A 10,865-nucleotide genomic window follows, 5' to 3' on the forward strand; every position below is an offset into this window, starting at 1 on the left:
GTCTGTGGGGCTACGCACGCGCTTCCCAAAGAGCTTTAGAACAAGGCATAGTTTTCCCTGCTGTCTCTTTGGGCGTGGTACCCATCTCCAGCCATATGGCCATTTTTGTGCCTGGCGCGGCGCCAAGTGGGGAAGGGTGGTTTTGAGGCTGAAGGCAGCAGGAAAGCCTGCAGCCCCCAGGTCTGTGGGGCTACGCAAGCGGTTCCCAAAGAGCTTTAGAACAAGGCATAATTTTCCCTGCTGGCTCCTTGGGCGTGGGACCCCTCTCCAGCCATATGGCCATTTTTTTGCCTGGCGCGGCGCCAAGTGGAAAAGGGTGGTTTTGAAGGTGAAGGCAGCAGGAAAGCCTGTAGCCCCCAGGTCTGTGGGGCTACGCAAAGGTTTCCCAAAGAGCTTTAGAACAAGGCATAGTTTTTCCTGCTGGCTCTTTGGGCGTGAAACCCGTCTCCAGCCATATGGCCATTTTTGTGCCTGGCGCGGCGCCAAGTGGGAAAGGGTGGTTTTGAGGCTGAAGGCAGCAGGAAAGCCTGCAGCCCCCAGGTCTGTGGGGCTACGCAAGAGGTTCCCAAAGAGCTTTAGAACAAGGCATAATTTTCCCTGCTGGCTCCTTGGGCATGAGAGCCCTCTCCAGCCGTATGGCCATTTTTGTGCCTGGCGCAGTGCCAAGTGGGAAAGGGTGATTTTGAGGAAGAAGGCAGCAGGAAAGCCTGCAGCCGCCAGGTCTGTGGGGCTACGCAAGAGGTTCCCAAAGAGCTTTAGAACAAGGCATAGTTTTTCCTGCTGGTTCTTTCGGCGTGGGACCCATCTCCAGCCATATGGCCATTTTTGTGCCTGGCGCGGCGCCAAGTGGGAATGGGTGGTTTTGAGGCTGAAGGCAGCAGGAAAGCCTGTAGCCCCCAGGTCTGTGGGGCTACGCACGCTGTTCCCAAAGAGCTTTAGAACAAGGCATAATTTTCCCTGCTGGTTCTTTGGGCGTGGGACCCATCTCCAGCCGTATGGCCATTTTTGTGCCTGGCGCGGCGCCAAGTGGGAAAGGGTGGTTTTGAGGGTGAAGGCAGCAGGAAAGCCTGCAGCCCCCAGGTCTGTGGGGCTACGCAAGCGGTTCCCAAAGAGCTTTACAACAAGGCATAGTTTTCCCTACTGGCTCCTTGGGCGTGAAAACCCTCTCCAGCCATATGGCCATTTTTGTGCCTGGCACGGCGCCTACTGGGGAAGGGTGGTTTTGAGGCTGAAGGCAGCAGGAAAGCCTGTAGCCCCCAGGTCTGTGGGGCTACGCAAACGTTTCCCAAAGAGCTTTAGAACAAGGCATAATTTTCCCTGCTGGCTCCTTGGGCGTGGGAGCCATCTCCAGCCATATGGCCATTTTTGTGCCTGGCGCGGCGCCAAGTGGGAAAGGGTGGTGTTGAGGCTGAAGGCAGCAGGAAAGCCTGCAGCCCCCAGGTCTGTGGGGCTACGCAAGCGGTTCCCAAAGAGCTTTAGAACAAGGCATAGTTTTTCCTGCTGGCTCTTTGGGCGTGAAACCCCTCTCCAGCCATATGGCCATTTTTGTGCCTGGCGCGGCGTCAAGTGGGGAAGGGTGGTTTTGAGGCTGAAGGCAGAAGGGAAGCCTGCAGCCCCCAGGTCTGTGGGGCTACGCAAGCGGTTCCCAAAGAGCTTTAGAACAAGGCATAGTTTTCCCTGCTGTCTCTTTGGGCGTGGGACCCATCTCCAGCCATATGGCCATTTTTGTGCCTGGCGCGGCGCCAAGTGGGGAAGGGTGGTTTTGAGGCTGAAGGCAGCAGGAAAGCCTGCAGCCCCCAGGTCTGTGGGGCTATGCAAGAGGTTCCCAAAGAGCTTTAGAACAAGGCATAATTTTCCCTGCTGGCTCCTTGGGCGTGGGACCCCTCTCCAGCCATATGGCCATTTTTTTGCCTGGCGCGGCGCCAAGTGGAAAAGGGTGGTTTTGAAGGTGAAGGCAGCAGGAAAGCCTGTAGCCCCCAGGTCTGTGGGGCTACGCAAAGGTTTCCCAAAGAGCTTTAGAACAAGGCATAGTTTTTCCTGCTGGCTCTTTGGGCGTGAAACCCCTCTCCAGCCATATGGCCCTTTTTGTGCCTGGTGCGGCGCCAAGTGGGGAAGGGTGGTTTTGAGGCTGAAGGCAGAAGGGAAGCCTGCAGCCCCCAGGTCTGTGGGGCTACGCACGCGGTTCCCAAAGAGCTTTACAACAAGGCATAGTTTTCCCTGCTGGTTCTTTCGGCGTGGGACCCATCTCCAGCCATATGGCCATTTTTGTGCCTGGCGCGGCGCCAAGTGGGAATGGGTGGTTTTGAGGCTGAAGGCAGCAGGAAAGCCTGTAGCCCCCAGGTCTGTGGGGCTACGCACGCTGTTCCCAAAGAGCTTTGGAACAAGGCATAATTTTCCCTGCTGGTTCTTTGGGCGTGGGACCCATCTCCAGCCATATGGCCATTTTTGTGCCTGGCGCGGCGCCAAGTGGGAAAGGGTGGTTTTGAGGGTGAAGGCAGCAGGAAAGCCTGCAGCCCCCAGGTCTGTGGGGCTACGCAAGCGGTTCCCAAAGAGCTTTACAACAAGGCATAGTTTTCCCTGCTGGCTCCTTGGGCGTGAAAACCCTCTCCAGCCATATGGCCATTTTTGTGCCTGGCACGGCGCCTACTGGGGAAGGGTGGTTTTGAGGCTGAAGGCAGCAGGAAAGCCTGCAGCCGGCAGGTCTGTGGGGCTACGCAAGCGGTTCCCAAAGAGCTTTAGAACAAGGCATAGTTTTTCCTGCTGGCTCTTTGGGCGTGAAACCCCTCTCCAGCCATATGGCCATTTTTGTGCCTGGTGCGGCGTCAAGTGGGGAAGGGTGGTTTTGAGGCTGAAGGCAGAAGGGAAGCCTGCAGCCCCCAGGTCTGTGGGGCTACGCAAGCGGTTCCCAAAGAGCTTTAGAACCAGGCATAGTTTTCCCTGCTGGTTCTTTGGGCGTGGGACCCATCTCCAGCAATATGGCCATTTTTGTGCCTGGCACGGCGCCAAGTGGGAAAGGGTGGTTTTGAGGCTGAAGGCAGCAGGAAAGCCTGTAGCCCCCAGGTCTGTGGGGCTACGCAAGCGGTTCCCAAAGAGCTTTAGAACAAGGCATAATTTTCCCTGCTGGCTCCTTGGGCGTGGGAACCATCTCCAGCCATATGGCCATTTTTGTGCCTGGCGCGGCGCCAAGTGGGAAAGGGTGGTGTTGAGGCTGAAGGCAGCAGGAAAGCCTGCAGCCCCCAGGTCTGTGGGGCTACGCAAGCGGTTCCCAAAGAGCTTTAGAACAAGGCATAGTTTTTCCTGCTGGATCTTTGGGCGTGAAACCCCTCTCCAGCCATATGGCCATTTTTGTGCCTGGCGCGGCGTCAAGTGGGGAAGGGTGGTTTTGAGGCTGAAGGCAGAGGGGAAGCCTGCAGCTCCCAGGTCTGTGGGGCTACGCACGCGCTTCCCAAAGAGCTTTAGAACAAGGCATAGTTTTCCCTGCTGTCTCTTTGGGCGTGGTACCCATCTCCAGCCATATGGCCATTTTTGTGCCTGGCGCGGCGCCAAGTGGGGAAGGGTGGTTTTGAGGCTGAAGGCAGCAGGAAAGCCTGCAGCCCCCAGGTCTGTGGGGCTACGCAAGCGGTTCCCAAAGAGCTTTAGAACAAGGCATAATTTTCCCTGCTGGCTCCTTGGGCGTGGGACCCCTCTCCAGCCATATGGCCATTTTTTTGCCTGGCGCGGCGCCAAGTGGAAAAGGGTGGTTTTGAAGGTGAAGGCAGCAGGAAAGCCTGTAGCCCCCAGGTCTGTGGGGCTACGCAAAGGTTTCCCAAAGAGCTTTAGAACAAGGCATAGTTTTTCCTGCTGGCTCTTTGGGCGTGAAACCCGTCTCCAGCCATATGGCCATTTTTGTGCCTGGCGCGGCGCCAAGTGGGAAAGGGTGGTTTTGAGGCTGAAGGCAGCAGGAAAGCCTGCAGCCCCCAGGTCTGTGGGGCTACGCAAGAGGTTCCCAAAGAGCTTTAGAACAAGGCATAATTTTCCCTGCTGGCTCCTTGGGCATGAGAGCCCTCTCCAGCCATATGGCCATTTTTGTGCCTGGCGCAGTGCCAAGTGGGAAAGGGTGGTTTTGAGGAAGAAGGCAGCAGGAAAGCCTGCAGCCGCCAGGTCTGTGGGGCTACGCAAGAGGTTCCCAAAGAGCTTTAGAACAAGGCATAGTTTTTCCTGCTGGCTCTTTGGGCGTGAAACCCCTCTCCAGCCATATGGCCCTTTTTGTGCCTGGTGCGGCGCCAAGTGGGGAAGGGTGGTTTTGAGGCTGAAGGCAGAAGGGAAGCCTGCAGCCCCCAGGTCTGTGGGGCTACGCACGCGGTTCCCAAAGAGCTTTACAACAAGGCATAGTTTTCCCTGCTGGTTCTTTCGGCGTGGGACCCATCTCCAGCCATATGGCCATTTTTGTGCCTGGCACGGCGCCTACTGGGGAAGGGTGGTTTTGAGGCTGAAGGCAGCAGGAAAGCCTGCAGCCCCCAGGTCTGTGGGGCTACGCAAGCGGTTCCCAAAGAGCTTTAGAACAAGGCATAATTTTCCCTGCTGGCTCCTTGGGCGTGGGAGCCATCTCCAGCCATATGGCCATTTTTGTGCCTGGCGCGGCGCCAAGTGGGAAAGGGTGGTGTTGAGGCTGAAGGCAGCAGGAAAGCCTGCAGCCCCCAGGTCTGTGGGGCTACGCAAGCGGTTCCCAAAGAGCTTTAGAACAAGGCATAGTTTTTCCTGCTGGCTCTTTGGGCGTGAAACCCCTCTCCAGCCATATGGCCATTTTTGTGCCTGGCGCGGCGTCAAGTGGGGAAGGGTGGTTTTGAGGCTGAAGGCAGAAGGGAAGCCTGCAGCCCCCAGGTCTGTGGGGCTACGCAAGCGGTTCCCAAAGAGCTTTAGAACAAGGCATAGTTTTCCCTGCTGTCTCTTTGGGCGTGGGACCCATCTCCAGCCATATGGCCATTTTGTGCCTGGCGCGGCGCCAAGTGGGAAAGGGTGGTTTTGAGGCTGAAGGCAGCAGGAAAGCCTGCAGCCCCCAGGTCTGTGGGGCTATGCAAGCGGTTCCCAAAGAGCTTTAGAACAAGGCATAATTTTCCCTGCTGGCTCCTTGGGCGTGGGACCCCTCTCCAGCCATATGGCCATTTTTGTGCCTGGCGCGGCGCCAAGTGGAAAAGGGTGGTTTTGAAGGTGAAGGCAGCAGGAAAGCCTGTAGCCCCCAGGTCTGTGGGGCTACGCAAACGTTTCCCAAAGAGCTTTAGAACAAGGCATAGTTTTTCCTGCTGGCTCTTTGGGCGTGAAACCCGTCTCCAGCCATATGGCCATTTTTGTGCCTGGCGCGGCGCCAAGTGGGAAAGGGTGGTTTTGAGGGTGAAGGCAGCAGGAAAGCCTGCAGCCCCCAGGTCTGTGGGGCTACGCAAGAGGTTCCCAAAGAGCTTTAGAACAAGGCATAATTTTCCCTGCTGGCTCCTTGTGCATGGGACCCCTCTCCAGCCATATGGCCATTTTTGTGCCTGGCGCGGCGCCAAGTGGGAAAGGGTGGTTTTGAGGCTGAAGGCAGCAGGAAAGCCTGCAGCCGGCAGGTCTGTGGAGCTACGCAAGCGGTTCCCAAAGGGCTTTAGAACAAGGCATATTTTTTCCTGCTGGCTCTTTGGGCGTGAAACCCCTCTCCAGCCATATGGCCCTTTTTGTGCCTGGTGCGGCGCCAAGTGGGGAAGGGTGGTTTTGAGGCTGAAGGCAGAAGGGAAGCCTGCAGCCCCCAGGTCTGTGGGGCTACGCACGCGGTTCCCAAAGAGCTTTAGAACAAGGCATAGTTTTCCCTGCTGGCTCTTTGGGCGTGGGACCCATCTCCAGCCATATGGCCATTTTTGTGCCTGGCGCGGCGCCAAGTGGGAATGGGTGGTTTTGAGGCTGAAGGCAGCAGGAAAGCCTGTAGCCCCCAGGTCTGTGGGGCTACGCAAGCGGTTCCCAAAGAGCTTTAGAACAAGGCATAATTTTCCCTGCTGGTTCTTTGGGCGTGGGACCCATCTCCAGCCGTATGGCCATTTTTGTGCCTGGCGCGGCGCCAAATGGGAAAGGGTGGTTTGAGGGTGAAGGCAGCAGGAAAGCCTGTAGCCCCCAGGTCTGTGGGGCTACGCAAGCGGTTCCCAAAGAGCTTTACAACAAGGCATAGTTTTCCCTACTGGCTCCTTGGGCGTGAAAACCCTCTCCAGCCATATGGCCATTTTTGTGCCTGGCACGACGCCTACTGGGGAAGGGTGGTTTTGAGGCTGAAGGCAGTAGGAAAGCCTGCAGCCGGCAGGTCTGTGGGGCTACGCAAGCGGTTCCCAAAGAGCTTTAGAACAAGGCATAGTTTTTCCTGCTGGCTCTTTGGGCGTGAAACCCCTCTCCAGCCATATGGCCATTTTTGTGCCTGGTGCGGCGTCAAGTGGGGAAGGGTGGTTTTGAGGCTGAAGGCAGAAGGGAAGCCTGCAGCCCCCAGGTGTGTGGGGCTACGCAAGCGGTTCCCAAAGAGCTTTAGAACCAGGCATAGTTTTCCCTGCTGGTTCTTTGGGCGTGGGACCCATCTCCAGCCATATGGCCATTTTTGTGCCTGGCACGGCGCCAAGTGGGAAAGGGTGGTTTTGAGGCTGAAGGCAGCAGGAAAGCCTGTAGCCCCCAGGTCTGTGGGGCTACGCAAGCGGTTCCCAAAGAGCTTTAGAACAAGGCATAATTTTCCCTGCTGGCTCCTTGGGCGTGGGAGCCATCTCCAGCCATATGGCCATTTTTGTGCCTGGCGCGGCGCCAAGTGGGAAAGGGTGGTGTTGAGGCTGAAGGCAGCAGGAAAGCCTGCAGCCCCCAGGTCTGTGGGGCTACGCAAGCGGTTCCCACAGAGCTTTAGAACAAGGCATAGTTTTTCCTGCTGGCTCTTTGGGCGTGAAACCCCTCTCCAGCCATATGGCCATTTTTGTGCCTGGCGCGGCGTCAAGTTGGGAAGGGTGGTTTTGAGGCTGAAGGCAGAAGGGAAGCCTGCAGCCCCCAGGTCTGTGGGGCTACGCAAGCGGTTCCCAGAGAGCTTTAGAACAAGGCATAGTTTTCCCTGCTGTCTCTTTGGGCGTGGGACCCATCTCCAGCCATATGGCCATTTTTGTGCCTGGCGCGGCGCCAAGTGGGAAAGGGTGGTTTTGAGGCTGAAGGCAGCAGGAAAGCCTGCAGCCCCCAGGTCTGTGGGGCTATGCAAGCGGTTCCCAAAGAGCTTTAGAACAAGGCATAATTTTCCCTGCTGGCTCCTTGGGCGTGGGACCCCTCTCCAGCCATATGGCCATTTTTTTGCCTGGCGCGGCGCCAAGTGGAAAAGGGTGGTTTTGAAGGTGAAGGCAGCAGGAAAGCCTGTAGCCCCCAGGTCTGTGGGGCTACGCAAACGTTTCCCAAAGAGCTTTAGAACAAGGCATAGTTTTCCCTGCTGGCTGTTTGGGCGTGAAACCCGTCTCCAGCCATATGGCCATTTTTGTGCCTGGCGCGGCGCCAAGTGGGAAAGGGTGGTTTTGAGGGTGAAGGCAGCAGGAAAGCCTGCAGCCCCCAGGTCTGTGGGGCTACGCAAGAGGTTCCCAAAGAGATTTAGAACAAGGCATAATTTTCCCTGCTGGCTCCTTGTGCATGGGACCCCTCTCCAGCCATATGGCCATTTTTGTGCCTGGCGCGGCGCCAAGTGGGAAAGGGTGGTTTTGAGGGTGAAGGCAGCAGGAAAGCCTGCAGCCCCCAGGTCTGTGGGGCTACGCAAGAGGTTCCCAAAGAGCTTTAGAACAAGGCATAGTTTTCCCTGCTGGCTCCTTGCGCGTGAAAACCCTCTCCAGCCATATGGCCATTTTTGTGCCTGGCACGGCGCCTACTGGGGAAGGGTGGTTTTGAGGCTGAAGGCAGCAGGAAAGCCTGCAGCCGGCAGGTCTGTGGAGCTACGCAAGCGGTTCCCAAGGGCTTTAGAACAAGGCATATTTTTTCCTGCTGGCTCTTTGGGCGTGAAACCCCTCTCCAGCCATATGGCCATTTTTGTGCTTGGTGCTTCGTCAAGTGGGGAAGGGTGGTTTTGAGGCTGAAGGCAGCAGGAAAGCCTGCAGCCGGCAGGTCTGTGGGGCTACGCAAGCGGTTCCCACAGAGCTTTAGAACAAGGCATAATTTTTCCTGCAGGCTCCTTGGGCGTGGGACCCATCTGCAGCCATATGGCCATTTTTGTGGCTGGCGCGGCGCCAAGTGGGAAAGGGTGGTTTTGAGGCTGAAGGCAGCAGGAAAGCCTGCAGCCCCCAGGTCTGTGGTGCTACGCAAGCGGTTTCCAAAGAGCTTTAGAACAAGGCATAGTTTTCCCTGCTGGCTCCTTGGGCGTGAAAACCCTCTCCAGCCATATGGTCATTTTTGTGCCTGGCGCGGCGCCAAGTGGGAAAGGGTGGTTTTGAGGCTGAAGGCAGCAGGAAAGCCTGTAGCCCCCAGGTCTGTGGGGCTACGCAAACGTTTCCCAAAGAGCTTTAGAACAAGGCATAGTTTTTCCTGCTGGCTCTTTGGGCGTGAAACCCCTCTCCAGCCATATGGCCATTTTTGTGCCTGGCGCGGCGTCAAGTGGGGAAGGGTGGTTTTGAGGCTGAAGGCAGAAGGGAAGCCTGCAGCCCCCAGGTCTGTGGGGCTACGCAAGCGGTTCCCAAAGAGCTTTAGAACAAGGCATAGTTTTCCCTGCTGGCTCTTTGGGCGTGGGACCCATCTCCAGCCATATGGCCATTTTTGTGCCTGGCGCGGCGCCAAGTGGGAAAGGGTGGTTTTGAGGCTGAAGGCGGCAGGAAAGCCTGCAGCCCCCAGGTCTGTGGGGCTATGCAAGCGGTTCCCAAAGAGCTTTAGAACAAGGCATAATTTTCCCTGCTGGCTCCTTGGGCGTGGGACCCCTCTCCAGCCATATGGCCATTTTTGTGGCTGGCGCGGCGCCAAGTGGAAAAGGGTGGTTTTGAAGGTGAAGGCAGCAGGAAAGCCTGTAGCCCCCAGGTCTGTGGGGCTACGCAAACGTTTCCCAAAGAGCTTTAGAACAAGGCATAGTTTTTCCTGCTGGCTCTTTGGGCGTGAAACCCGTCTCCAGCCATATGGCCATTTTTGTGCCTGGCGCGGCGCCAAGTGGGAAAGGGTGGTTTTGAGGGTCAAGGCAGCAGGAAAGCCTGCAGCCCCCAGGTCTGTGGGGCTACGCACGCGCTTCCCAAAGAGCTTTAGAACAAGGCATAATTTTCCCTGCTGGCTCCTTGTGCATGGGACCCCTCTCCAGCCATATGGCCATTTTTGTGCCTGGCGCGGCGCCAAGTGGGAAAGGGTGGTTTTGAGGGTGAAGGCAGCAGGAAAGCCTGCAGCCCCCAGGTCTGTGGGGCTACGCAAGAGGTTCCCAAAGAGCTTTAGAACAAGGCATAGTTTTCCCTGCTGGCTCCTTGCGCGTGAAAACCCTCTCCAGCCATATGGCCATTTTTGTGCCTGGCACGGCGCCTACTGGGGAAGGGTGGTTTTGAGGCTGAAGGCAGCAGGAAAGCCTGCAGCCGGCAGGTCTGTGGAGCTACGCAAGCGGTTCCCAAAGGGCTTTAGAACAAGGCATATTTTTTCCTGCTGGCTCTTTGGGCGTGAAACCCCTCTCCAGCCATATGGCCATTTTTGTGCTTGGTGCTTCGTCAAGTGGGGAAGGGTGGTTTTGAGGCTGAAGGCAGCAGGAAAGCCTGCAGCCGGCAGGTCTGTGGGGCTACGCAAGCGGTTCCCACAGAGCTTTAGAACAAGGCATAATTTTTCCTGCAGGCTCCTTGGGCGTGGGACCCATCTGCAGCCATATGGCCATTTTTGTGCCTGGCGCGGCGCCTAGTGGGAAAGGGCGGTTTTGAGGCTGAAGGCAGCAGGAAAGCCTGTAGCCCCCAGGTCTGTGGGGCTACGCAAGCGGTTTCCAAAGAGCTTTAGAACAAGGCATATTTTTCCGTGCTTGCTCTTTGGCCGTGGACCCATCTGCAGCCATATGGCCATTTTTGTGCCTGGCGCGGCGCCAAGTGGGAAAGGGTGGTTTTGAGGCTGAAGGCAGCAGGAAAGCCTGCAGCCCCCAGGTCTGTGGTGCTACGCAAGCGGTTTCCAAAGAGCTTTAGAACAAGGCATAGTTTTCCCTGCTGGCTCCTTGGGCGTGAAAACCCTCTCCAGCCATATGGTCATTTTTGTGCCTGGCGCGGCGCCAAGTGGGAATGGGTGGTTTTGAGGCTGAAGGCAGCAGGAAAGCCTGTAGCCCCCAGGTCTGTGGGGCTACGCAAACGTTTCCCAAAGAGCTTTAGAACAAGGCATAGTTTTTCCTGCTGGCTCTTTGGGCGTGAAACCCCTCTCCAGCCATATGGCCATTTTTGTGCCTGGCGCGGCGCCAAGTGGGAAAGGGTGGTTTTGAGGAAGAAGGCAGGAGGAAAGCCTGCAGCCGGCAGGTCTGTGGGGCTACGCAAGCGGTTTCCAAAGAGCTTTAGAACAAGGCATAGTTTTTCACTGCTGGTTCCTTGGGCGTGAAAACCCTCTCCAGCCATATGGCCATTTTTGTGCCTGGCGCGGCGCCAAGTGGGAAAGGGTGGTTTTGAGGCTGAAGGCAGCAGGAAGGCCTGTAGCCCCCAGGTCTGTGGGGCTACGCAAGCGGTTCCCAAAGAGCTTTAGAACAAGGCATAGTTTTCCCTGCTGGCTACTTGGGCGTGAAAACCCTATCCAGCCATATGGCCATTTTTGTGCCTGGCGCGGCTCCATGTGGGAATGGGTGGTTTTGAGGCTGAAGGCAGCAGGAAAGCCTGCAGCCCCCAGGTCTGTGGGGCTACGCAAGCGGTTCCCAAAGAGCTTTAGAACAAGGCATAGTTTTCCGTGCTTGCTCT

The sequence above is a fragment of the Larus michahellis genome, unplaced genomic scaffold, assembly GCF_964199755.1.
Source record: "Larus michahellis unplaced genomic scaffold, bLarMic1.1 SCAFFOLD_37, whole genome shotgun sequence".
Taxonomy (NCBI): Eukaryota; Metazoa; Chordata; class Aves; order Charadriiformes; family Laridae; genus Larus; species Larus michahellis.